Consider the following 21,813-nt stretch of genomic DNA (forward strand, 5'->3'; position numbering starts at 1 on the left):
ATCAATGAGCTCATTATCACTCATGCATTGTCCAACAGGTGTTGAAATAATGGGATTAAAAGGGGAGATCCCTTCAGAAAGACAGAAACAATAGCAAAGACAAAAAACACTTTTGGAATCTGCTTTTAGTCAACACATAAGGAAAGGGTGCACCGGTCCTGGAAATACTGCAATACCAGGTCAATGCGTGGAGTGGACAGAGCAAGCTCTATTTCCATCTCCCTGTTCTAAAAATCCATTTAATATATGGTCCCCAGATAGGGGACGTATCAGATATTAAACTGATAAGAACAGATACTACACTTGATCTTAGCCAAAAGGCCGAGAAGCGATAACCCGAACGGGCCGCGCGTTGCCCGAGCCTGCCCGATACTGCTGTTCAGCCCTTGCAGCGATTCAGCCTACTTCTAGGCAATTCCATGGGGCCCTGCAGGCTCACACACTCACAGCTACACGGGAGGTGAATAAAGGCCGGAGAGGAAGCCAGACAGGATTTGCTTCTTTTGCTTGCACCACAATGCAGTGCTGAAAGAGGAGGAATCTACATAAAAACGCCTTCCTGGCAACGCCCAAATGCCCTGCTGCCATGCAGATAAACACTGGCAGCGGCAGCAAGTGCATGCCCACAGCCACCCCTTGTTCCTTCACACCTTGTATCAGCTGTAATCCAGTCCAGTCCAGTGCTGCCTGCTGAGCAGCACTGACCAACACTGCCTGGGCCCAGGCTTTTATCTCTGAGGCCCCATTATGATGTCAGAAAGCTGGCTCTGGAATCCTGAGGGCTCCACTATGACACGTGCAAAGTTCCGTCTGAACTTTATATAAGACGGTGAGGCTCAGTCAGTCACTCAGTGTTGCCTGAGAGGGCAACACTGCAACAGCCGGCCGCCAGGCTGTCTTTTTTTTGCACAGCTAGTTGCCTCCAGGAGGCCACAAGAGGGAGACAAGGGACTGCAAAATGGAAAATAGGCATCCACCAACTTTACAGACAACTTCTCCTTGCTCCTACAACCTCCATCCTTGCACAGTTTGTTATTCTTCTAGGTAACATAGTAACAAATCCAAATTGCTGCTCTCTTTGTAGGCAAGCAAGGCTTTGTTGCAACTGCAATTCTTACTTCTTCTTGAAATGTAGGGACGACAGTACATTCCATCACATCCATCTAGTGTACACAGGTAGGTCCATTGTGGCGGGCAGGCGAGCGGGCAGGCGAGCGGGCAGGCTGCTTTATTGGCTGTTTGCTGTTCCCCTACTCCACTCCACTATTTGACTGTTGTGCTGCATCAATCAATCAATCAATCAATCAATCAATCAATCAATCAATCAATCAATCAGTGGCTGGCTCAGGTGCAGCTCTTTAACTTACCTAAAAGGGAGGGCGGAGAGAAGACAAGGAAGGTGAATGAGGTGTTCCAATGTGAAATGCCGGAAACACAGAAACACAGACGACACACAACAAGAGGTGGCAATCTATTCATTAATTGCATTTAATCAATGAGCTCATTATCACTCATGCATTGTCCAACAGGTGTTGAAATAATGGGATTAAAAGGGGAGATCCCTTCAGAAAGACAGAAACAATAGCAAAGACAAAAAACACTTTTGGAATCTGCTTTTAGTCAACACATAAGGAAAGGGTGCACCGGTCCTGGAAATACTGCAATACCAGGTCAATGCGTGGAGTGGACAGAGCAAGCTCTATTTCCATCTCCCTGTTCTAAAAATCCATTTAATATATGGTCCCCAGATAGGGGACGTATCAGATATTAAACTGATAAGAACAGATACTACACTTGATCTTAGCCAAAAGGCCGAGAAGCGATAACCCGAACGGGCCGCGCGTTGCCCGAGCCTGCCCGATACTGCTGTTCAGCCCTTGCAGCGATTCAGCCTACTTCTAGGCAATTCCATGGGGCCCTGCAGGCTCACACACTCACAGCTACACGGGAGGTGAATAAAGGCCGGAGAGGAAGCCAGACAGGATTTGCTTCTTTTGCTTGCACCACAATGCAGTGCTGAAAGAGGAGGAATCTACATAAAAACGCCTTCCTGGCAACGCCCAAATGCCCTGCTGCCATGCAGATAAACACTGGCAGCGGCAGCAAGTGCATGCCCACAGCCACCCCTTGTTCCTTCACACCTTGTATCAGCTGTAATCCAGTCCAGTCCAGTGCTGCCTGCTGAGCAGCACTGACCAACACTGCCTGGGCCCAGGCTTTTATCTCTGAGGCCCCATTATGATGTCAGAAAGCTGGCTCTGGAATCCTGAGGGCTCCACTATGACACGTGCAAAGTTCCGTCTGAACTTTATATAAGACGGTGAGGCTCAGTCAGTCACTCAGTGTTGCCTGAGAGGGCAACACTGCAACAGCCGGCCGCCAGGCTGTCTTTTTTTTGCACAGCTAGTTGCCTCCAGGAGGCCACAAGAGGGAGACAAGGGACTGCAAAATGGAAAATAGGCATCCACCAACTTTACAGACAACTTCTCCTTGCTCCTACAACCTCCATCCTTGCACAGTTTGTTATTCTTCTAGGTAACATAGTAACAAATCCAAATTGCTGCTCTCTTTGTAGGCAAGCAAGGCTTTGTTGCAACTGCAATTCTTACTTCTTCTTGAAATGTAGGGACGACAGTACATTCCATCACATCCATCTAGTGTACACAGGTAGGTCCATTGTGGCGGGCAGGCGAGCGGGCGGGCTGCTTTATTGGCTGTTTGCTGTTCCCCTACTCCACTCCACTATTTGACTGTTGTGCTGCATCAATCAATCAATCAATCAATCAATCAATCAATCAATCAATCAGTGGCTGGCTCAGGTGCAGCTCTTTAACTTACCTAAAAGGGAGGGCGGAGAGAAGACAAGGAAGGTGAATGAGGTGTTCCAATGTGAAATGCCGGAAACACAGAAACACAGACGACACACAACAAGAGGTGGCAATCTATTCATTAATTGCATTTAATCAATGAGCTCATTATCACTCATGCATTGTCCAACAGGTGTTGAAATAATGGGATTAAAAGGGGAGATCCCTTCAGAAAGACAGAAACAATAGCAAAGACAAAAAACACTTTTGGAATCTGCTTTTAGTCAACACATAAGGAAAGGGTGCACCGGTCCTGGAAATACTGCAATACCAGGTCAATGCGTGGAGTGGACAGAGCAAGCTCTATTTCCATCTCCCTGTTCTAAAAATCCATTTAATATATGGTCCCCAGATAGGGGACGTATCAGATATTAAACTGATAAGAACAGATACTACACTTGATCTTAGCCAAAAGGCCGAGAAGCGATAACCCGAACGGGCCGCGCGTTGCCCGAGCCTGCCCGATACTGCTGTTCAGCCCTTGCAGCGATTCAGCCTACTTCTAGGCAATTCCATGGGGCCCTGCAGGCTCACACACTCACAGCTACACGGGAGGTGAATAAAGGCCGGAGAGGAAGCCAGACAGGATTTGCTTCTTTTGCTTGCACCACAATGCAGTGCTGAAAGAGGAGGAATCTACATAAAAACGCCTTCCTGGCAACGCCCAAATGCCCTGCTGCCATGCAGATAAACACTGGCAGCGGCAGCAAGTGCATGCCCACAGCCACCCCTTGTTCCTTCACACCTTGTATCAGCTGTAATCCAGTCCAGTCCAGTGCTGCCTGCTGAGCAGCACTGACCAACACTGCCTGGGCCCAGGCTTTTATCTCTGAGGCCCCATTATGATGTCAGAAAGCTGGCTCTGGAATCCTGAGGGCTCCACTATGACACGTGCAAAGTTCCGTCTGAACTTTATATAAGACGGTGAGGCTCAGTCAGTCACTCAGTGTTGCCTGAGAGGGCAACACTGCAACAGCCGGCCGCCAGGCTGTCTTTTTTTTGCACAGCTAGTTGCCTCCAGGAGGCCACAAGAGGGAGACAAGGGACTGCAAAATGGAAAATAGGCATCCACCAACTTTACAGACAACTTCTCCTTGCTCCTACAACCTCCATCCTTGCACAGTTTGTTATTCTTCTAGGTAACATAGTAACAAATCCAAATTGCTGCTCTCTTTGTAGGCAAGCAAGGCTTTGTTGCAACTGCAATTCTTACTTCTTCTTGAAATGTAGGGACGACAGTACATTCCATCACATCCATCTAGTGTACACAGGTAGGTCCATTGTGGCGGGCAGGCGAGCGGGCGGGCTGCTTTATTGGCTGTTTGCTGTTCCCCTACTCCACTCCACTATTTGACTGTTGTGCTGCATCAATCAATCAATCAATCAATCAATCAATCAATCAATCAATCAATCAATCAGTGGCTGGCTCAGGTGCAGCTCTTTAACTTACCTAAAAGGGAGGGCGGAGAGAAGACAAGGAAGGTGAATGAGGTGTTCCAATGTGAAATGCCGGAAACACAGAAACACAGACGACACACAACAAGAGGTGGCAATCTATTCATTAATTGCATTTAATCAATGAGCTCATTATCACTCATGCATTGTCCAACAGGTGTTGAAATAATGGGATTAAAAGGGGAGATCCCTTCAGAAAGACAGAAACAATAGCAAAGACAAAAAACACTTTTGGAATCTGCTTTTAGTCAACACATAAGGAAAGGGTGCACCGGTCCTGGAAATACTGCAATACCAGGTCAATGCGTGGAGTGGACAGAGCAAGCTCTATTTCCATCTCCCTGTTCTAAAAATCCATTTAATATATGGTCCCCAGATAGGGGACGTATCAGATATTAAACTGATAAGAACAGATACTACACTTGATCTTAGCCAAAAGGCCGAGAAGCGATAACCCGAACGGGCCGCGCGTTGCCCGAGCCTGCCCGATACTGCTGTTCAGCCCTTGCAGCGATTCAGCCTACTTCTAGGCAATTCCATGGGGCCCTGCAGGCTCACACACTCACAGCTACACGGGAGGTGAATAAAGGCCGGAGAGGAAGCCAGACAGGATTTGCTTCTTTTGCTTGCACCACAATGCAGTGCTGAAAGAGGAGGAATCTACATAAAAACGCCTTCCTGGCAACGCCCAAATGCCCTGCTGCCATGCAGATAAACACTGGCAGCGGCAGCAAGTGCATGCCCACAGCCACCCCTTGTTCCTTCACACCTTGTATCAGCTGTAATCCAGTCCAGTCCAGTGCTGCCTGCTGAGCAGCACTGACCAACACTGCCTGGGCCCAGGCTTTTATCTCTGAGGCCCCATTATGATGTCAGAAAGCTGGCTCTGGAATCCTGAGGGCTCCACTATGACACGTGCAAAGTTCCGTCTGAACTTTATATAAGACGGTGAGGCTCAGTCAGTCACTCAGTGTTGCCTGAGAGGGCAACACTGCAACAGCCGGCCGCCAGGCTGTCTTTTTTTTGCACAGCTAGTTGCCTCCAGGAGGCCACAAGAGGGAGACAAGGGACTGCAAAATGGAAAATAGGCATCCACCAACTTTACAGACAACTTCTCCTTGCTCCTACAACCTCCATCCTTGCACAGTTTGTTATTCTTCTAGGTAACATAGTAACAAATCCAAATTGCTGCTCTCTTTGTAGGCAAGCAAGGCTTTGTTGCAACTGCAATTCTTACTTCTTCTTGAAATGTAGGGACGACAGTACATTCCATCACATCCATCTAGTGTACACAGGTAGGTCCATTGTGGCGGGCAGGCGAGCGGGCGGGCTGCTTTATTGGCTGTTTGCTGTTCCCCTACTCCACTCCACTATTTGACTGTTGTGCTGCATCAATCAATCAATCAATCAATCAATCAATCAGTGGCTGGCTCAGGTGCAGCTCTTTAACTTACCTAAAAGGGAGGGCGGAGAGAAGACAAGGAAGGTGAATGAGGTGTTCCAATGTGAAATGCCGGAAACACAGAAACACAGACGACACACAACAAGAGGTGGCAATCTATTCATTAATTGCATTTAATCAATGAGCTCATTATCACTCATGCATTGTCCAACAGGTGTTGAAATAATGGGATTAAAAGGGGAGATCCCTTCAGAAAGACAGAAACAATAGCAAAGACAAAAAACACTTTTGGAATCTGCTTTTAGTCAACACATAAGGAAAGGGTGCACCGGTCCTGGAAATACTGCAATACCAGGTCAATGCGTGGAGTGGACAGAGCAAGCTCTATTTCCATCTCCCTGTTCTAAAAATCCATTTAATATATGGTCCCCAGATAGGGGACGTATCAGATATTAAACTGATAAGAACAGATACTACACTTGATCTTAGCCAAAAGGCCGAGAAGCGATAACCCGAACGGGCCGCGCGTTGCCCGAGCCTGCCCGATACTGCTGTTCAGCCCTTGCAGCGATTCAGCCTACTTCTAGGCAATTCCATGGGGCCCTGCAGGCTCACACACTCACAGCTACACGGGAGGTGAATAAAGGCCGGAGAGGAAGCCAGACAGGATTTGCTTCTTTTGCTTGCACCACAATGCAGTGCTGAAAGAGGAGGAATCTACATAAAAACGCCTTCCTGGCAACGCCCAAATGCCCTGCTGCCATGCAGATAAACACTGGCAGCGGCAGCAAGTGCATGCCCACAGCCACCCCTTGTTCCTTCACACCTTGTATCAGCTGTAATCCAGTCCAGTCCAGTGCTGCCTGCTGAGCAGCACTGACCAACACTGCCTGGGCCCAGGCTTTTATCTCTGAGGCCCCATTATGATGTCAGAAAGCTGGCTCTGGAATCCTGAGGGCTCCACTATGACACGTGCAAAGTTCCGTCTGAACTTTATATAAGACGGTGAGGCTCAGTCAGTCACTCAGTGTTGCCTGAGAGGGCAACACTGCAACAGCCGGCCGCCAGGCTGTCTTTTTTTTGCACAGCTAGTTGCCTCCAGGAGGCCACAAGAGGGAGACAAGGGACTGCAAAATGGAAAATAGGCATCCACACACTTTACAGACAACTTCTCCTTGCTCCTACAACCTCCATCCTTGCACAGTTTGTTATTCTTCTAGGTAACATAGTAACAAATCCAAATTGCTGCTCTCTTTGTAGGCAAGCAAGGCTTTGTTGCAACTGCAATTCTTACTTCTTCTTGAAATGTAGGGACGACAGTACATTCCATCACATCCATCTAGTGTACACAGGTAGGTCCATTGTGGCGGGCAGGCGAGCGGGCGGGCTGCTTTATTGGCTGTTTGCTGTTCCCCTACTCCACTCCACTATTTGACTGTTGTGCTGCATCAATCAATCAATCAATCAATCAATCAATCAATCAATCAATCAATCAATCAATCAATCAATCAATCAGTGGCTGGCTCAGGTGCAGCTCTTTAACTTACCTAAAAGGGAGGGCGGAGAGAAGACAAGGAAGGTGAATGAGGTGTTCCAATGTGAAATGCCGGAAACACAGAAACACAGACGACACACAACAAGAGGTGGCAATCTATTCATTAATTGCATTTAATCAATGAGCTCATTATCACTCATGCATTGTCCAACAGGTGTTGAAATAATGGGATTAAAAGGGGAGATCCCTTCAGAAAGACAGAAACAATAGCAAAGACAAAAAACACTTTTGGAATCTGCTTTTAGTCAACACATAAGGAAAGGGTGCACCGGTCCTGGAAATACTGCAATACCAGGTCAATGCGTGGAGTGGACAGAGCAAGCTCTATTTCCATCTCCCTGTTCTAAAAATCCATTTAATATATGGTCCCCAGATAGGGGACGTATCAGATATTAAACTGATAAGAACAGATACTACACTTGATCTTAGCCAAAAGGCCGAGAAGCGATAACCCGAACGGGCCGCGCGTTGCCCGAGCCTGCCCGATACTGCTGTTCAGCCCTTGCAGCGATTCAGCCTACTTCTAGGCAATTCCATGGGGCCCTGCAGGCTCACACACTCACAGCTACACGGGAGGTGAATAAAGGCCGGAGAGGAAGCCAGACAGGATTTGCTTCTTTTGCTTGCACCACAATGCAGTGCTGAAAGAGGAGGAATCTACATAAAAACGCCTTCCTGGCAACGCCCAAATGCCCTGCTGCCATGCAGATAATCACTGGCAGCGGCAGCAAGTGCATGCCAACAGCCACCCCTTGTTCCTTCACACCTTGTATCAGCTGTAATCCAGTCCAGTCCAGTGCTGCCTGCTGAGCAGCACTGACCAACACTGCCTGGGCCCAGGCTTTTATCTCTGAGGCCCCATTATGATGTCAGAAAGCTGGCTCTGGAATCCTGAGGGCTCCACTATGACACGTGCAAAGTTCCGTCTGAACTTTATATAAGACGGTGAGGCTCAGTCAGTCACTCAGTGTTGCCTGAGAGGGCAACACTGCAACAGCCGGCCGCCAGGCTGTCTTTTTTTTGCACAGCTAGTTCCCTCCAGGAGGCCACAAGAGGGAGACAAGGGACTGCAAAATGGAAAATAGGCATCCACACACTTTACAGACAACTTCTCCTTGCTCCTACAACCTCCATCCTTGCACAGTTTGTTATTCTTCTAGGTAACATAGTAACAAATCCAAATTGCTGCTCTCTTTGTAGGCAAGCAAGGCTTTGTTGCAACTGCAATTCTTACTTCTTCTTGAAATGTAGGGACGACAGTACATTCCATCACATCCATCTAGTGTACACAGGTAGGTCCATTGTGGCGGGCAGGCGAGCGGGCGGGCTGCTTTATTGGCTGTTTGCTGTTCCCCTACTCCACTCCACTATTTGACTGTTGTGCTGCATCAATCAATCAATCAATCAATCAATCAATCAATCAATCAATCAATCAATCAATCAATCAATCAATCAATCAGTGGCTGGCTCAGGTGCAGCTCTTTAACTTACCTAAAAGGGAGGGCGGAGAGAAGACAAGGAAGGTGAATGAGGTGTTCCAATGTGAAATGCCGGAAACACAGAAACACAGACGACACACAACAAGAGGTGGCAATCTATTCATTAATTGCATTTAATCAATGAGCTCATTATCACTCATGCATTGTCCAACAGGTGTTGAAATAATGGGATTAAAAGGGGAGATCCCTTCAGAAAGACAGAAACAATAGCAAAGACAAAAAACACTTTTGGAATCTGCTTTTAGTCAACACATAAGGAAAGGGTGCACCGGTCCTGGAAATACTGCAATACCAGGTCAATGCGTGGAGTGGACAGAGCAAGCTCTATTTCCATCTCCCTGTTCTAAAAATCCATTTAATATATGGTCCCCAGATAGGGGACGTATCAGATATTAAACTGATAAGAACAGATACTACACTTGATCTTAGCCAAAAGGCCGAGAAGCGGTAACCCGAACGGGCCGCGCGTTGCCCGAGCCTGCCCGATACTGCTGTTCAGCCCTTGCAGCGATTCAGCCTACTTCTAGGCAATTCCATGGGGCCCTGCAGGCTCACACACTCACAGCTACACGGGAGGTGAATAAAGGCCGGAGAGGAAGCCAGACAGGATTTGCTTCTTTTGCTTGCACCACAATGCAGTGCTGAAAGAGGAGGAATCTACATAAAAACGCCTTCCTGGCAACGCCCAAATGCCCTGCTGCCATGCAGATAAACACTGGCAGCGGCAGCAAGTGCATGCCAACAGCCACCCCTTGTTCCTTCACACCTTGTATCAGCTGTAATCCAGTCCAGTCCAGTGCTGCCTGCTGAGCAGCACTGACCAACACTGCCTGGGCCCAGGCTTTTATCTCTGAGGCCCCATTATGATGTCAGAAAGCTGGCTCTGGAATCCTGAGGGCTCCACTATGACACGTGCAAAGTTCCGTCTGAACTTTATATAAGACGGTGAGGCTCAGTCAGTCACTCAGTGTTGCCTGAGAGGGCAACACTGCAACAGCCGGCCGCCAGGCTGTCTTTTTTTTGCACAGCTAGTTGCCTCCAGGAGGCCACAAGAGGGAGACAAGGGACTGCAAAATGGAAAATAGGCATCCACACACTTTACAGACAACTTCTCCTTGCTCCTACAACCTCCATCCTTGCACAGTTTGTTATTCTTCTAGGTAACATAGTAACAAATCCAAATTGCTGCTCTCTTTGTAGGCAAGCAAGGCTTTGTTGCAACTGCAATTCTTACTTCTTCTTGAAATGTAGGGACGACAGTACATTCCATCACATCCATCTAGTGTACACAGGTAGGTCCATTGTGGCGGGCAGGCGAGCGGGCGGGCTGCTTTATTGGCTGTTTGCTGTTCCCCTACTCCACTCCACTATTTGACTGTTGTGCTGCATCAATCAATCAATCAATCAATCAATCAATCAATCAATCAATCAGTGGCTGGCTCAGGTGCAGCTCTTTAACTTACCTAAAAGGGAGGGCGGAGAGAAGACAAGGAAGGTGAATGAGGTGTTCCAATGTGAAATGCCGGAAACACAGAAACACAGACGACACACAACAAGAGGTGTCAATCTATTCATTAATTGCATTTAATCAATGAGCTCATTATCACTCATGCATTGTCCAACAGGTGTTGAAATAATGGGATTAAAAGGGGAGATCCCTTCAGAAAGACAGAAACAATAGCAAAGACAAAAAACACTTTTGGAATCTGCTTTTAGTCAACACATAAGGAAAGGGTGCACCGGTCCTGGAAATACTGCAATACCAGGTCAATGCGTGGAGTGGACAGAGCAAGCTCTATTTCCATCTCCCTGTTCTAAAAATCCATTTAATATATGGTCCCCAGATAGGGGACGTATCAGATATTAAACTGATAAGAACAGATACTACACTTGATCTTAGCCAAAAGGCCGAGAAGCGATAACCCGAACGGGCCGCGCGTTGCCCGAGCCTGCCCGATACTGCTGTTCAGCCCTTGCAGCGATTCAGCCTACTTCTAGGCAATTCCATGGGGCCCTGCAGGCTCACACACTCACAGCTACACGGGAGGTGAATAAAGGCCGGAGAGGAAGCAAGACAGGATTTGCTTCTTTTGCTTGCACCACAATGCAGTGCTGAAAGAGGAGGAATCTACATAAAAACGCCTTCCTGGCAACGCCCAAATGCCCTGCTGCCATGCAGATAAACACTGGCAGCGGCAGCAAGTGCATGCCCACAGCCACCCCTTGTTCCTTCACACCTTGTATCAGCTGTAATCCAGTCCAGTCCAGTGCTGCCTGCTGAGCAGCACTGACCAACACTGCCTGGGCCCAGGCTTTTATCTCTGAGGCCCCATTATGATGTCAGAAAGCTGGCTCTGGAATCCTGAGGGCTCCACTATGACACGTGCAAAGTTCCGTCTGAACTTTATATAAGACGGTGAGGCTCAGTCAGTCACTCAGTGTTGCCTGAGAGGGCAACACTGCAACAGCCGGCCGCCAGGCTGTCTTTTTTTTGCACAGCTAGTTGCCTCCAGGAGGCCACAAGAGGGAGACAAGGGACTGCAAAATGGAAAATAGGCATCCACCAACTTTACAGACAACTTCTCCTTGCTCCTACAACCTCCATCCTTGCACAGTTTGTTATTCTTCTAGGTAACATAGTAACAAATCCAAATTGCTGCTCTCTTTGTAGGCAAGCAAGGCTTTGTTGCAACTGCAATTCTTACTTCTTCTTGAAATGTAGGGACGACAGTACATTCCATCACATCCATCTAGTGTACACAGGTAGGTCCATTGTGGCGGGCAGGCGAGCGGGCGGGCTGCTTTATTGGCTGTTTGCTGTTCCCCTACTCCACTCCACTATTTGACTGTTGTGCTGCATCAATCAATCAATCAATCAATCAATCAATCAATCAATCAGTGGCTGGCTCAGGTGCAGCTCTTTAACTTACCTAAAAGGGAGGGCGGAGAGAAGACAAGGAAGGTGAATGAGGTGTTCCAATGTGAAATGCCGGAAACACAGAAACACAGACGACACACAACAAGAGGTGGCAATCTATTCATTAATTGCATTTAATCAATGAGCTCATTATCACTCATGCATTGTCCAACAGGTGTTGAAATAATGGGATTAAAAGGGGAGATCCCTTCAGAAAGACAGAAACAATAGCAAAGACAAAAAACACTTTTGGAATCTGCTTTTAGTCAACACATAAGGAAAGGGTGCACCGGTCCTGGAAATACTGCAATACCAGGTCAATGCGTGGAGTGGACAGAGCAAGCTCTATTTCCATCTCCCTGTTCTAAAAATCCATTTAATATATGGTCCCCAGATAGGGGACGTATCAGATATTAAACTGATAAGAACAGATACTACACTTGATCTTAGCCAAAAGGCCGAGAAGCGATAACCCGAACGGGCCGCGCGTTGCCCGAGCCTGCCCGATACTGCTGTTCAGCCCTTGCAGCGATTCAGCCTACTTCTAGGCAATTCCATGGGGCCCTGCAGGCTCACACACTCACAGCTACACGGGAGGTGAATAAAGGCCGGAGAGGAAGCCAGACAGGATTTGCTTTTTTTGCTTGCACCACAATGCAGTGCTGAAAGAGGAGGAATCTACATAAAAACGCCTTCCTGGCAACGCCCAAATGCCCTGCTGCCATGCAGATAAACACTGGCAGCGGCAGCAAGTGCATGCCCACAGCCACCCCTTGTTCCTTCACACCTTGTATCAGCTGTAATCCAGTCCAGTCCAGTGCTGCCTGCTGAGCAGCACTGACCAACACTGCCTGGGCCCAGGCTTTTATCTCTGAGGCCCCATTATGATGTCAGAAAGCTGGCTCTGGAATCCTGAGGGCTCCACTATGACACGTGCAAAGTTCCGTCTGAACTTTATATAAGACGGTGAGGCTCAGTCAGTCACTCAGTGTTGCCTGAGAGGGCAACACTGCAACAGCCGGCCGCCAGGCTGTCTTTTTTTTGCACAGCTAGTTGCCTCCAGGAGGCCACAAGAGGGAGACAAGGGACTGCAAAATGGAAAATAGGCATCCACCAACTTTACAGACAACTTCTCCTTGCTCCTACAACCTCCATCCTTGCACAGTTTGTTATTCTTCTAGGTAACATAGTAACAAATCCAAATTGCTGCTCTCTTTGTAGGCAAGCAAGGCTTTGTTGCAACTGCAATTCTTACTTCTTCTTGAAATGTAGGGACGACAGTACATTCCATCACATCCATCTAGTGTACACAGGTAGGTCCATTGTGGCGGGCAGGCGAGCGGGCGGGCTGCTTTATTGGCTGTTTGCTGTTCCCCTACTCCACTCCACTATTTGACTGTTGTGCTGCATCAATCAATCAATCAATCAATCAATCAATCAATCAATCAGTGGCTGGCTCAGGTGCAGCTCTTTAACTTACCTAAAAGGGAGGGCGGAGAGAAGACAAGGAAGGTGAATGAGGTGTTCCAATGTGAAATGCCGGAAACACAGAAACACAGACGACACACAACAAGAGGTGGCAATCTATTCATTAATTGCATTTAATCAATGAGCTCATTATCACTCATGCATTGTCCAACAGGTGTTGAAATAATGGGATTAAAAGGGGAGATCCCTTCAGAAAGACAGAAACAATAGCAAAGACAAAAAACACTTTTGGAATCTGCTTTTAGTCAACACATAAGGAAAGGGTGCACCGGTCCTGGAAATACTGCAATACCAGGTCAATGCGTGGAGTGGACAGAGCAAGCTCTATTTCCATCTCCCTGTTCTAAAAATCCATTTAATATATGGTCCCCAGATAGGGGACGTATCAGATATTAAACTGATAAGAACAGATACTACACTTGATCTTAGCCAAAAGGCCGAGAAGCGATAACCCGAACGGGCCGCGCGTTGCCCGAGCCTGCCCGATACTGCTGTTCAGCCCTTGCAGCGATTCAGCCTACTTCTAGGCAATTCCATGGGGCCCTGCAGGCTCACACACTCACAGCTACACGGGAGGTGAATAAAGGCCGGAGAGGAAGCCAGACAGGATTTGCTTCTTTTGCTTGCACCACAATGCAGTGCTGAAAGAGGAGGAATCTACATAAAAACGCCTTCCTGGCAACGCCCAAATGCCCTGCTGCCATGCAGATAAACACTGGCAGCGGCAGCAAGTGCATGCCCACAGCCACCCCTTGTTCCTTCACACCTTGTATCAGCTGTAATCCAGTCCAGTCCAGTGCTGCCTGCTGAGCAGCACTGACCAACACTGCCTGGGCCCAGGCTTTTATCTCTGAGGCCCCATTATGATGTCAGAAAGCTGGCTCTGGAATCCTGAGGGCTCCACTATGACACGTGCAAAGTTCCGTCTGAACTTTATATAAGACGGTGAGGCTCAGTCAGTCACTCAGTGTTGCCTGAGAGGGCAACACTGCAACAGCCGGCCGCCAGGCTGTCTTTTTTTTGCACAGCTAGTTGCCTCCAGGAGGCCACAAGAGGGAGACAAGGGACTGCAAAATGGAAAATAGGCATCCACCAACTTTACAGACAACTTCTCCTTGCTCCTACAACCTCCATCCTTGCACAGTTTGTTATTCTTCTAGGTAACATAGTAACAAATCCAAATTGCTGCTCTCTTTGTAGGCAAGCAAGGCTTTGTTGCAACTGCAATTCTTACTTCTTCTTGAAATGTAGGGACGACAGTACATTCCATCACATCCATCTAGTGTACACAGGTAGGTCCATTGTGGCGGGCAGGCGAGCGGGCGGGCTGCTTTATTGGCTGTTTGCTGTTCCCCTACTCCACTCCACTATTTGACTGTTGTGCTGCATCAATCAATCAATCAATCAATCAATCAATCAATCAATCAATCAGTGGCTGGCTCAGGTGCAGCTCTTTAACTTACCTAAAAGGGAGGGCGGAGAGAAGACAAGGAAGGTGAATGAGGTGTTCCAATGTGAAATGCCGGAAACACAGAAACACAGACGACACACAACAAGAGGTGGCAATCTATTCATTAATTGCATTTAATCAATGAGCTCATTATCACTCATGCATTGTCCAACAGGTGTTGAAATAATGGGATTAAAAGGGGAGATCCCTTCAGAAAGACAGAAACAATAGCAAAGACAAACAACACTTTTGGAATCTGCTTTTAGTCAACACATAAGGAAAGGGTGCACCGGTCCTGGAAATACTGCAATACCAGGTCAATGCGTGGAGTGGACAGAGCAAGCTCTATTTCCATCTCCCTGTTCTAAAAATCCATTTAATATATGGTCCCCAGATAGGGGACGTATCAGATATTAAACTGATAAGAACAGATACTACACTTGATCTTAGCCAAAAGGCCGAGAAGCGATAACCCGAACGGGCCGCGCGTTGCCCGAGCCTGCCCGATACTGCTGTTCAGCCCTTGCAGCGATTCAGCCTACTTCTAGGCAATTCCATGGGGCCCTGCAGGCTCACACACTCACAGCTACACGGGAGGTGAATAAAGGCCGGAGAGGAAGCCAGACAGGATTTGCTTCTTTTGCTTGCACCACAATGCAGTGCTGAAAGAGGAGGAATCTACATAAAAACGCCTTCCTGGCAACGCCCAAATGCCCTGCTGCCATGCAGATAAACACTGGCAGCGGCAGCAAGTGCATGCCCACAGCCACCCCTTGTTCCTTCACACCTTGTATCAGCTGTAATCCAGTCCAGTCCAGTGCTGCCTGCTGAGCAGCACTGACCAACACTGCCTGGGCCCAGGCTTTTATCTCTGAGGCCCCATTATGATGTCAGAAAGCTGGCTCTGGAATCCTGAGGGCTCCACTATGACACGTGCAAAGTTCCGTCTGAACTTTATATAAGACGGTGAGGCTCAGTCAGTCACTCAGTGTTGCCTGAGAGGGCAACACTGCAACAGCCGGCCGCCAGGCTGTCTTTTTTTTGCACAGCAAGTTGCCTCCAGGAGGCCACAAGAGGGAGACAAGGGACTGCAAAATGGAAAATAGGCATCCACCAACTTTACAGACAACTTCTCCTTGCTCCTACAACCTCCATCCTTGCACAGTTTGTTATTCTTCTAGGTAACATAGTAACAAATCCAAATTGCTGCTCTCTTTGTAGGCAAGCAAGGCTTTGTTGCAACTGCAATTCTTACTTCTTCTTGAAATGTAGGGACGACAGTACATTCCATCACATCCATCTAGTGTACACAGGTAGGTCCATTGTGGCGGGCAGGCGAGCGGGCGGGCTGCTTTATTGGCTGTTTGCTGTTCCCCTACTCCACTCCACTATTTGACTGTTGTGCTGCATCAATCAATCAATCAATCAATCAATCAATCAATCAATCAATCAATCAATCAATCAGTGGCTGGCTCAGGTGCAGCTCTTTAACTTACCTAAAAGGGAGGGCGGAGAGAAGACAAGGAAGGTGAATGAGGTGTTCCAATGTGAAATGCCGGAAACACAGAAACACAGACGACACACAACAAGAGGTGGCAATCTATTCATTAATTGCATTTAATCAATGAGCTCATTATCACTCATGCATTGTCCAACAGGTGTTGAAATAATGGGATTAAAAGGGGAGATCCCTTCAGAAAGACAGAAACAATAGCAAAGACAAACAACACTTTTGGAATCTGCTTTTAGTCAACACATAAGGAAAGGGTGCACCGGTCCTGGAAATACTGCAATACCAGGTCAATGCGTGGAGTGGACAGAGCAAGCTCTATTTCCATCTCCCTGTTCTAAAAATCCATTTAATATATGGTCCCCAGATAGGGGACGTATCAGATATTAAACTGATAAGAACAGATACTACACTTGATCTTAGCCAAAAGGCCGAGAAGCGATAACCCGAACGGGCCGCGCGTTGCCCGAGCCTGCCCGATACTGCTGTTCAGCCCTTGCAGCGATTCAGCCTACTTCTAGGCAATTCCATGGGGCCCTGCAGGCTCACACACTCACAGCTACACGGGAGGTGAATAAAGGCCGGAGAGGAAGCCAGACAGGATTTGCTTCTTTTGCTTGCACCACAATGCAGTGCTGAAAGAGGAGGAATCTACATAAAAACGCCTTCCTGGCAACGCCCAAATGCCCTGCTGCCATGCAGATAAACACTGGCAGCGGCAGCAAGTGCATGCCCACAGCCACCCCTTGTTCCTTCACACCTTGTATCAGCTGTAATCCAGTCCAGTCCAGTGCTGCCTGCTGAGCAGCACTGACCAACACTGCCTGGGCCCAGGCTTTTATCTCTGAGGCCCCATTATGATGTCAGAAAGCTGGCTCTGGAATCCTGAGGGCTCCACTATGACACGTGCAAAGTTCCGTCTGAACTTTATATAAGACGGTGAGGCTCAGTCAGTCACTCAGTGTTGCCTGAGAGGGCAACACTGCAACAGCCGGCCGCCAGGCTGTCTTTTTTTTGCACAGCAAGTTGCCTCCAGGAGGCCACAAGAGGGAGACAAGGGACTGCAAAATGGAAAATAGGCATCCACCAACTTTACAGACAACTTCTCCTTGCTCCTACAACCTCCATCCTTGCACAGTTTGTTATTCTTCTAGGTAACATAGTAACAAATCCAAATTGCTGCTCTCTTTGTAGGCAAGCAAGGCTTTGTTGCAACTGCAATTCTTACTTCTTCTTGAAATGTAGGGACGACAGTACATTCCATCACATCCATCTAGTGTACACAGGTAGGTCCATTGTGGCGGGCAGGCGAGCGGGCGGGCTGCTTTATTGGCTGTTTGCTGTTCCCCTACTCCACTCCACTATTTGACTGTTGTGCTGCATCAATCAATCAATCAATCAATCAATCAATCAATCAATCAATCAGTGGCTGGCTCAGGTGCAGCTCTTTAACTTACCTAAAAGGGAGGGCGGAGAGAAGACAAGGAAGGTGAATGAGGTGTTCCAATGTGAAATGCCGGAAACACAGAAACACAGACGACACACAACAAGAGGTGGCAATCTATTCATTAATTGCATTTAATCAATGAGCTCATTATCACTCATGCATTGTCCAACAGGTGTTGAAATAATGGGATTAAAAGGGGAGATCCCTTCAGAAAGACAGAAACAATAGCAAAGACAAAAAACACTTTTGGAATCTGCTTTTAGTCAACACATAAGGAAAGGGTGAAAGGGTGCACCGGTCCTGGAAATACTGCAATACCAGGTCAATGCGTGGAGTGGACAGAGCAAGCTCTATTTCCATCTCCCTGTTCTAAAAATCCATTTAATATATGGTCCCCAGATAGGGGACGTATCAGATATTAAACTGATAAGAACAGATACTACACTTGATCTTAGCCAAAAGGCCGAGAAGCGATAACCCGAACGGGCCGCGCGTTGCCCGAGCCTGCCCGATACTGCTGTTCAGCCCTTGCAGCGATTCAGCCTACTTCTAGGCAATTCCATGGGGCCCTGCAGGCTCACACACTCACAGCTACACGGGAGGTGAATAAAGGCCGGAGAGGAAGCCAGACAGGATTTGCTTCTTTTGCTTGCACCACAATGCAGTGCTGAAAGAGGAGGAATCTACATAAAAACGCCTTCCTGGCAACGCCCAAATGCCCTGCTGCCATGCAGATAAACACTGGCAGCGGCAGCAAGTGCATGCCCACAGCCACCCCTTGTTCCTTCACACCTTGTATCAGCTGTAATCCAGTCCAGTCCAGTGCTGCCTGCTGAGCAGCACTGACCAACACTGCCTGGGCCCAGGCTTTTATCTCTGAGGCCCCATTATGATGTCAGAAAGCTGGCTCTGGAATCCTGAGGGCTCCACTATGACACGTGCAAAGTTCCGTCTGAACTTTATATAAGACGGTGAGGCTCAGTCAGTCACTCAGTGTTGCCTGAGAGGGCAACACTGCAACAGCCGGCCGCCAGGCTGTCTTTTTTTTGCACAGCTAGTTGCCTCCAGGAGGCCACAAGAGGGAGACAAGGGACTGCAAAATGGAAAATAGGCATCCACCAACTTTACAGACAACTTCTCCTTGCTCCTACAACCTCCATCCTTGCACAGTTTGTTATTCTTCTAGGTAACATAGTAACAAATCCAAATTGCTGCTCTCTTTGTAGGCAAGCAAGGCTTTGTTGCAACTGCAATTCTTACTTCTTCTTGAAATGTAGGGACGACAGTACATTCCATCACATCCATCTAGTGTACACAGGTAGGTCCATTGTGGCGGGCAGGCGAGCGGGCGGGCTGCTTTATTGGCTGTTTGCTGTTCCCCTACTCCACTCCACTATTTGACTGTTGTGCTGCATCAATCAATCAATCAATCAATCAATCAATCAATCAATCAATCAATCAGTGGCTGGCTCAGGTGCAGCTCTTTAACTTACCTAAAAGGGAGGGCGGAGAGAAGACAAGGAAGGTGAATGAGGTGTTCCAATGTGAAATGCCGGAAACACAGAAACACAGACGACACACAACAAGAGGTGGCAATCTATTCATTAATTGCATTTAATCAATGAGCTCATTATCACTCATGCATTGTCCAACAGGTGTTGAAATAATGGGATTAAAAGGGGAGATCCCTTCAGAAAGACAGAAACAATAGCAAAGACAAAAAACACTTTTGGAATCTGCTTTTAGTCAACACATAAGGAAAGGGTGCACCGGTCCTGGAAATACTGCAATACCAGGTCAATGCGTGGAGTGGACAGAGCAAGCTCTATTTCCATCTCCCTGTTCTAAAAATCCATTTAATATATGGTCCCCAGATAGGGGACGTATCAGATATTAAACTGATAAGAACAGATACTACACTTGATCTTAGCCAAAAGGCCGAGAAGCGATAACCCGAACGGGCCGCGCGTTGCCCGAGCCTGCCCGATACTGCTGTTCAGCCCTTGCAGCGATTCAGCCTACTTCTAGGCAATTCCATGGGGCCCTGCAGGCTCACACACTCACAGCTACACGGGAGGTGAATAAAGGCCGGAGAGGAAGCCAGACAGGATTTGCTTCTTTTGCTTGCACCACAATGCAGTGCTGAAAGAGGAGGAATCTACATAAAAACGCCTTCCTGGCAACGCCCAAATGCCCTGCTGCCATGCAGATAAACACTGGCAGCGGCAGCAAGTGCATGCCCACAGCCACCCCTTGTTCCTTCACACCTTGTATCAGCTGTAATCCAGTCCAGTCCAGTGCTGCCTGCTGAGCAGCACTGACCAACACTGCCTGGGCCCAGGCTTTTATCTCTGAGGCCCCATTATGATGTCAGAAAGCTGGCTCTGGAATCCTGAGGGCTCCACTATGACACGTGCAAAGTTCCGTCTGAACTTTATATAAGACGGTGAGGCTCAGTCAGTCACTCAGTGTTGCCTGAGAGGGCAACACTGCAACAGCCGGCCGCCAGGCTGTCTTTTTTTTGCACAGCTAGTTGCCTCCAGGAGGCCACAAGAGGGAGACAAGGGACTGCAAAATGGAAAATAGGCATCCACCAACTTTACAGACAACTTCTCCTTGCTCCTACAACCTCCATCCTTGCACAGTTTGTTATTCTTCTAGGTAACATAGTAACAAATCCAAATTGCTGCTCTCTTTGTAGGCAAGCAAGGCTTTGTTGCAACTGCAATTCTTACTTCTTCTTGAAATGTAGGGACGACAGTACATTCCATCACATCCATCTAGTGTACACAGGTAGGTCCATTGTGGCGGGCAGGCGAGCGGGCGGGCTGCTTTATTGGCTGTTTGCTGTTCCCCTACTCCACTCCACTATTTGACTGTTGTGCTGCATCAATCAATCAATCAATCAATCAATCAATCAATCAATCAATCAATCAATCAGTGGCTGGCTCAGGTGCAGCTCTTTAACTTACCTAAAAGGGAGGGCGGAGAGAAGACAAGGAAGGTGAATGAGGTGTTCCAATGTGAAATGCCGGAAACACAGAAACACAGACGACACACAACAAGAGGTGGCAATCTATTCATTAATTGCATTTAATCAATGAGCTCATTATCACTCATGCATTGTCCAACAGGTGTTGAAATAATGGGATTAAAAGGGGAGATCCCTTCAGAAAGACAGAAACAATAGCAAAGACAAAAAACACTTTTGGAATCTGCTTTTAGTCAACACATAAGGAAAGGGTGCACCGGTCCTGGAAATACTGCAATACCAGGTCAATGCGTGGAGTGGACAGAGCAAGCTCTATTTCCATCTCCCTGTTCTAAAAATCCATTTAATATATGGTCCCCAGATAGGGGACGTATCAGATATTAAACTGATAAGAACAGATACTACACTTGATCTTAGCCAAAAGGCCGAGAAGCGATAACCCGAACGGGCCGCGCGTTGCCCGAGCCTGCCCGATACTGCTGTTCAGCCCTTGCAGCGATTCAGCCTACTTCTAGGCAATTCCATGGGGCCCTGCAGGCTCACACACTCACAGCTACACGGGAGGTGAATAAAGGCCGGAGAGGAAGCCAGACAGGATTTGCTTCTTTTGCTTGCACCACAATGCAATGCTGAAAGAGGAGGAATCTACATAAAAACGCCTTCCTGGCAACGCCCAAATGCCCTGCTGCCATGCAGATAAACACTGGCAGCGGCAGCAAGTGCATGCCCACAGCCACCCCTTGTTCCTTCACACCTTGTATCAGCTGTAATCCAGTCCAGTCCAGTGCTGCCTGCTGAGCAGCACTGACCAACACTGCCTGGGCCCAGGCTTTTATCTCTGAGGCCCCATTATGATGTCAGAAAGCTGGCTCTGGAATCCTGAGGGCTCCACTATGACACGTGCAAAGTTCCGTCTGAACTTTATATAAGACGGTGAGGCTCAGTCAGTCACTCAGTGTTGCCTGAGAGGGCAACACTGCAACAGCCGGCCGCCAGGCTGTCTTTTTTTTGCACAGCTAGTTGCCTCCAGGAGGCCACAAGAGGGAGACAAGGGACTGCAAAATGGAAAATAGGCATCCACCAACTTTACAGACAACTTCTCCTTGCTCCTACAACCTCCATCCTTGCACAGTTTGTTATTCTTCTAGGTAACATAGTAACAAATCCAAATTGCTGCTCTCTTTGTAGGCAAGCAAGGCTTTGTTGCAACTGCAATTCTTACTTCTTCTTG

At 47.9% G+C, this 21,813-nt stretch overlaps 15 non-coding genes across 15 annotated transcripts; all 15 read right to left on the reverse strand.

Annotated features, from left to right (window-relative positions):
- Positions 1-142: 142 nt before the first annotated feature.
- On the reverse strand, positions 143-333 carry LOC142690095 (U2 spliceosomal RNA). The gene has a single exon (XR_012858904.1). It is a non-coding gene; the product is annotated as a U2 spliceosomal RNA (small nuclear RNA).
- A 1,300-nt stretch (positions 334-1,633) lies between these two features.
- On the reverse strand, positions 1,634-1,824 carry LOC142690098 (U2 spliceosomal RNA). The gene has a single exon (XR_012858906.1). It is a non-coding gene; the product is annotated as a U2 spliceosomal RNA (small nuclear RNA).
- A 1,280-nt stretch (positions 1,825-3,104) lies between these two features.
- LOC142690099 (U2 spliceosomal RNA) lies at positions 3,105-3,295 on the reverse strand. Its single transcript, XR_012858907.1, has one exon. It is a non-coding gene; the product is annotated as a U2 spliceosomal RNA (small nuclear RNA).
- A 1,288-nt stretch (positions 3,296-4,583) lies between these two features.
- On the reverse strand, positions 4,584-4,774 carry LOC142690100 (U2 spliceosomal RNA). Its single transcript, XR_012858908.1, has one exon. It is a non-coding gene; the product is annotated as a U2 spliceosomal RNA (small nuclear RNA).
- Positions 4,775-6,042: 1,268 nt separating this feature from the next.
- Positions 6,043-6,233, reverse strand: LOC142690101 (U2 spliceosomal RNA). The gene has a single exon (XR_012858909.1). It is a non-coding gene; the product is annotated as a U2 spliceosomal RNA (small nuclear RNA).
- A 1,304-nt stretch (positions 6,234-7,537) lies between these two features.
- On the reverse strand, positions 7,538-7,728 carry LOC142690102 (U2 spliceosomal RNA). The gene has a single exon (XR_012858910.1). It is a non-coding gene; the product is annotated as a U2 spliceosomal RNA (small nuclear RNA).
- Positions 7,729-9,036: 1,308 nt separating this feature from the next.
- LOC142690327 (U2 spliceosomal RNA) lies at positions 9,037-9,227 on the reverse strand. The gene has a single exon (XR_012859114.1). It is a non-coding gene; the product is annotated as a U2 spliceosomal RNA (small nuclear RNA).
- A 1,280-nt stretch (positions 9,228-10,507) lies between these two features.
- On the reverse strand, positions 10,508-10,698 carry LOC142690103 (U2 spliceosomal RNA). The gene has a single exon (XR_012858911.1). It is a non-coding gene; the product is annotated as a U2 spliceosomal RNA (small nuclear RNA).
- Positions 10,699-11,974: 1,276 nt separating this feature from the next.
- Positions 11,975-12,165, reverse strand: LOC142690104 (U2 spliceosomal RNA). The gene has a single exon (XR_012858912.1). It is a non-coding gene; the product is annotated as a U2 spliceosomal RNA (small nuclear RNA).
- Positions 12,166-13,441: 1,276 nt separating this feature from the next.
- Positions 13,442-13,632, reverse strand: LOC142690105 (U2 spliceosomal RNA). Its single transcript, XR_012858913.1, has one exon. It is a non-coding gene; the product is annotated as a U2 spliceosomal RNA (small nuclear RNA).
- A 1,280-nt stretch (positions 13,633-14,912) lies between these two features.
- LOC142690106 (U2 spliceosomal RNA) lies at positions 14,913-15,103 on the reverse strand. The gene has a single exon (XR_012858914.1). It is a non-coding gene; the product is annotated as a U2 spliceosomal RNA (small nuclear RNA).
- A 1,292-nt stretch (positions 15,104-16,395) lies between these two features.
- LOC142690107 (U2 spliceosomal RNA) lies at positions 16,396-16,586 on the reverse strand. Its single transcript, XR_012858915.1, has one exon. It is a non-coding gene; the product is annotated as a U2 spliceosomal RNA (small nuclear RNA).
- Positions 16,587-17,874: 1,288 nt separating this feature from the next.
- LOC142690110 (U2 spliceosomal RNA) lies at positions 17,875-18,065 on the reverse strand. The gene has a single exon (XR_012858917.1). It is a non-coding gene; the product is annotated as a U2 spliceosomal RNA (small nuclear RNA).
- Positions 18,066-19,349: 1,284 nt separating this feature from the next.
- On the reverse strand, positions 19,350-19,540 carry LOC142690111 (U2 spliceosomal RNA). The gene has a single exon (XR_012858918.1). It is a non-coding gene; the product is annotated as a U2 spliceosomal RNA (small nuclear RNA).
- Positions 19,541-20,828: 1,288 nt separating this feature from the next.
- LOC142690112 (U2 spliceosomal RNA) lies at positions 20,829-21,019 on the reverse strand. Its single transcript, XR_012858919.1, has one exon. It is a non-coding gene; the product is annotated as a U2 spliceosomal RNA (small nuclear RNA).
- Between the last annotated feature and the right edge of the window lie 794 nt (positions 21,020-21,813).

The sequence above is a fragment of the Rhinoderma darwinii genome (genome assembly GCF_050947455.1).
Source record: "Rhinoderma darwinii isolate aRhiDar2 chromosome 5 unlocalized genomic scaffold, aRhiDar2.hap1 SUPER_5_unloc_33, whole genome shotgun sequence".
NCBI lineage: Eukaryota > Metazoa > Chordata > Amphibia > Anura > Rhinodermatidae > Rhinoderma > Rhinoderma darwinii.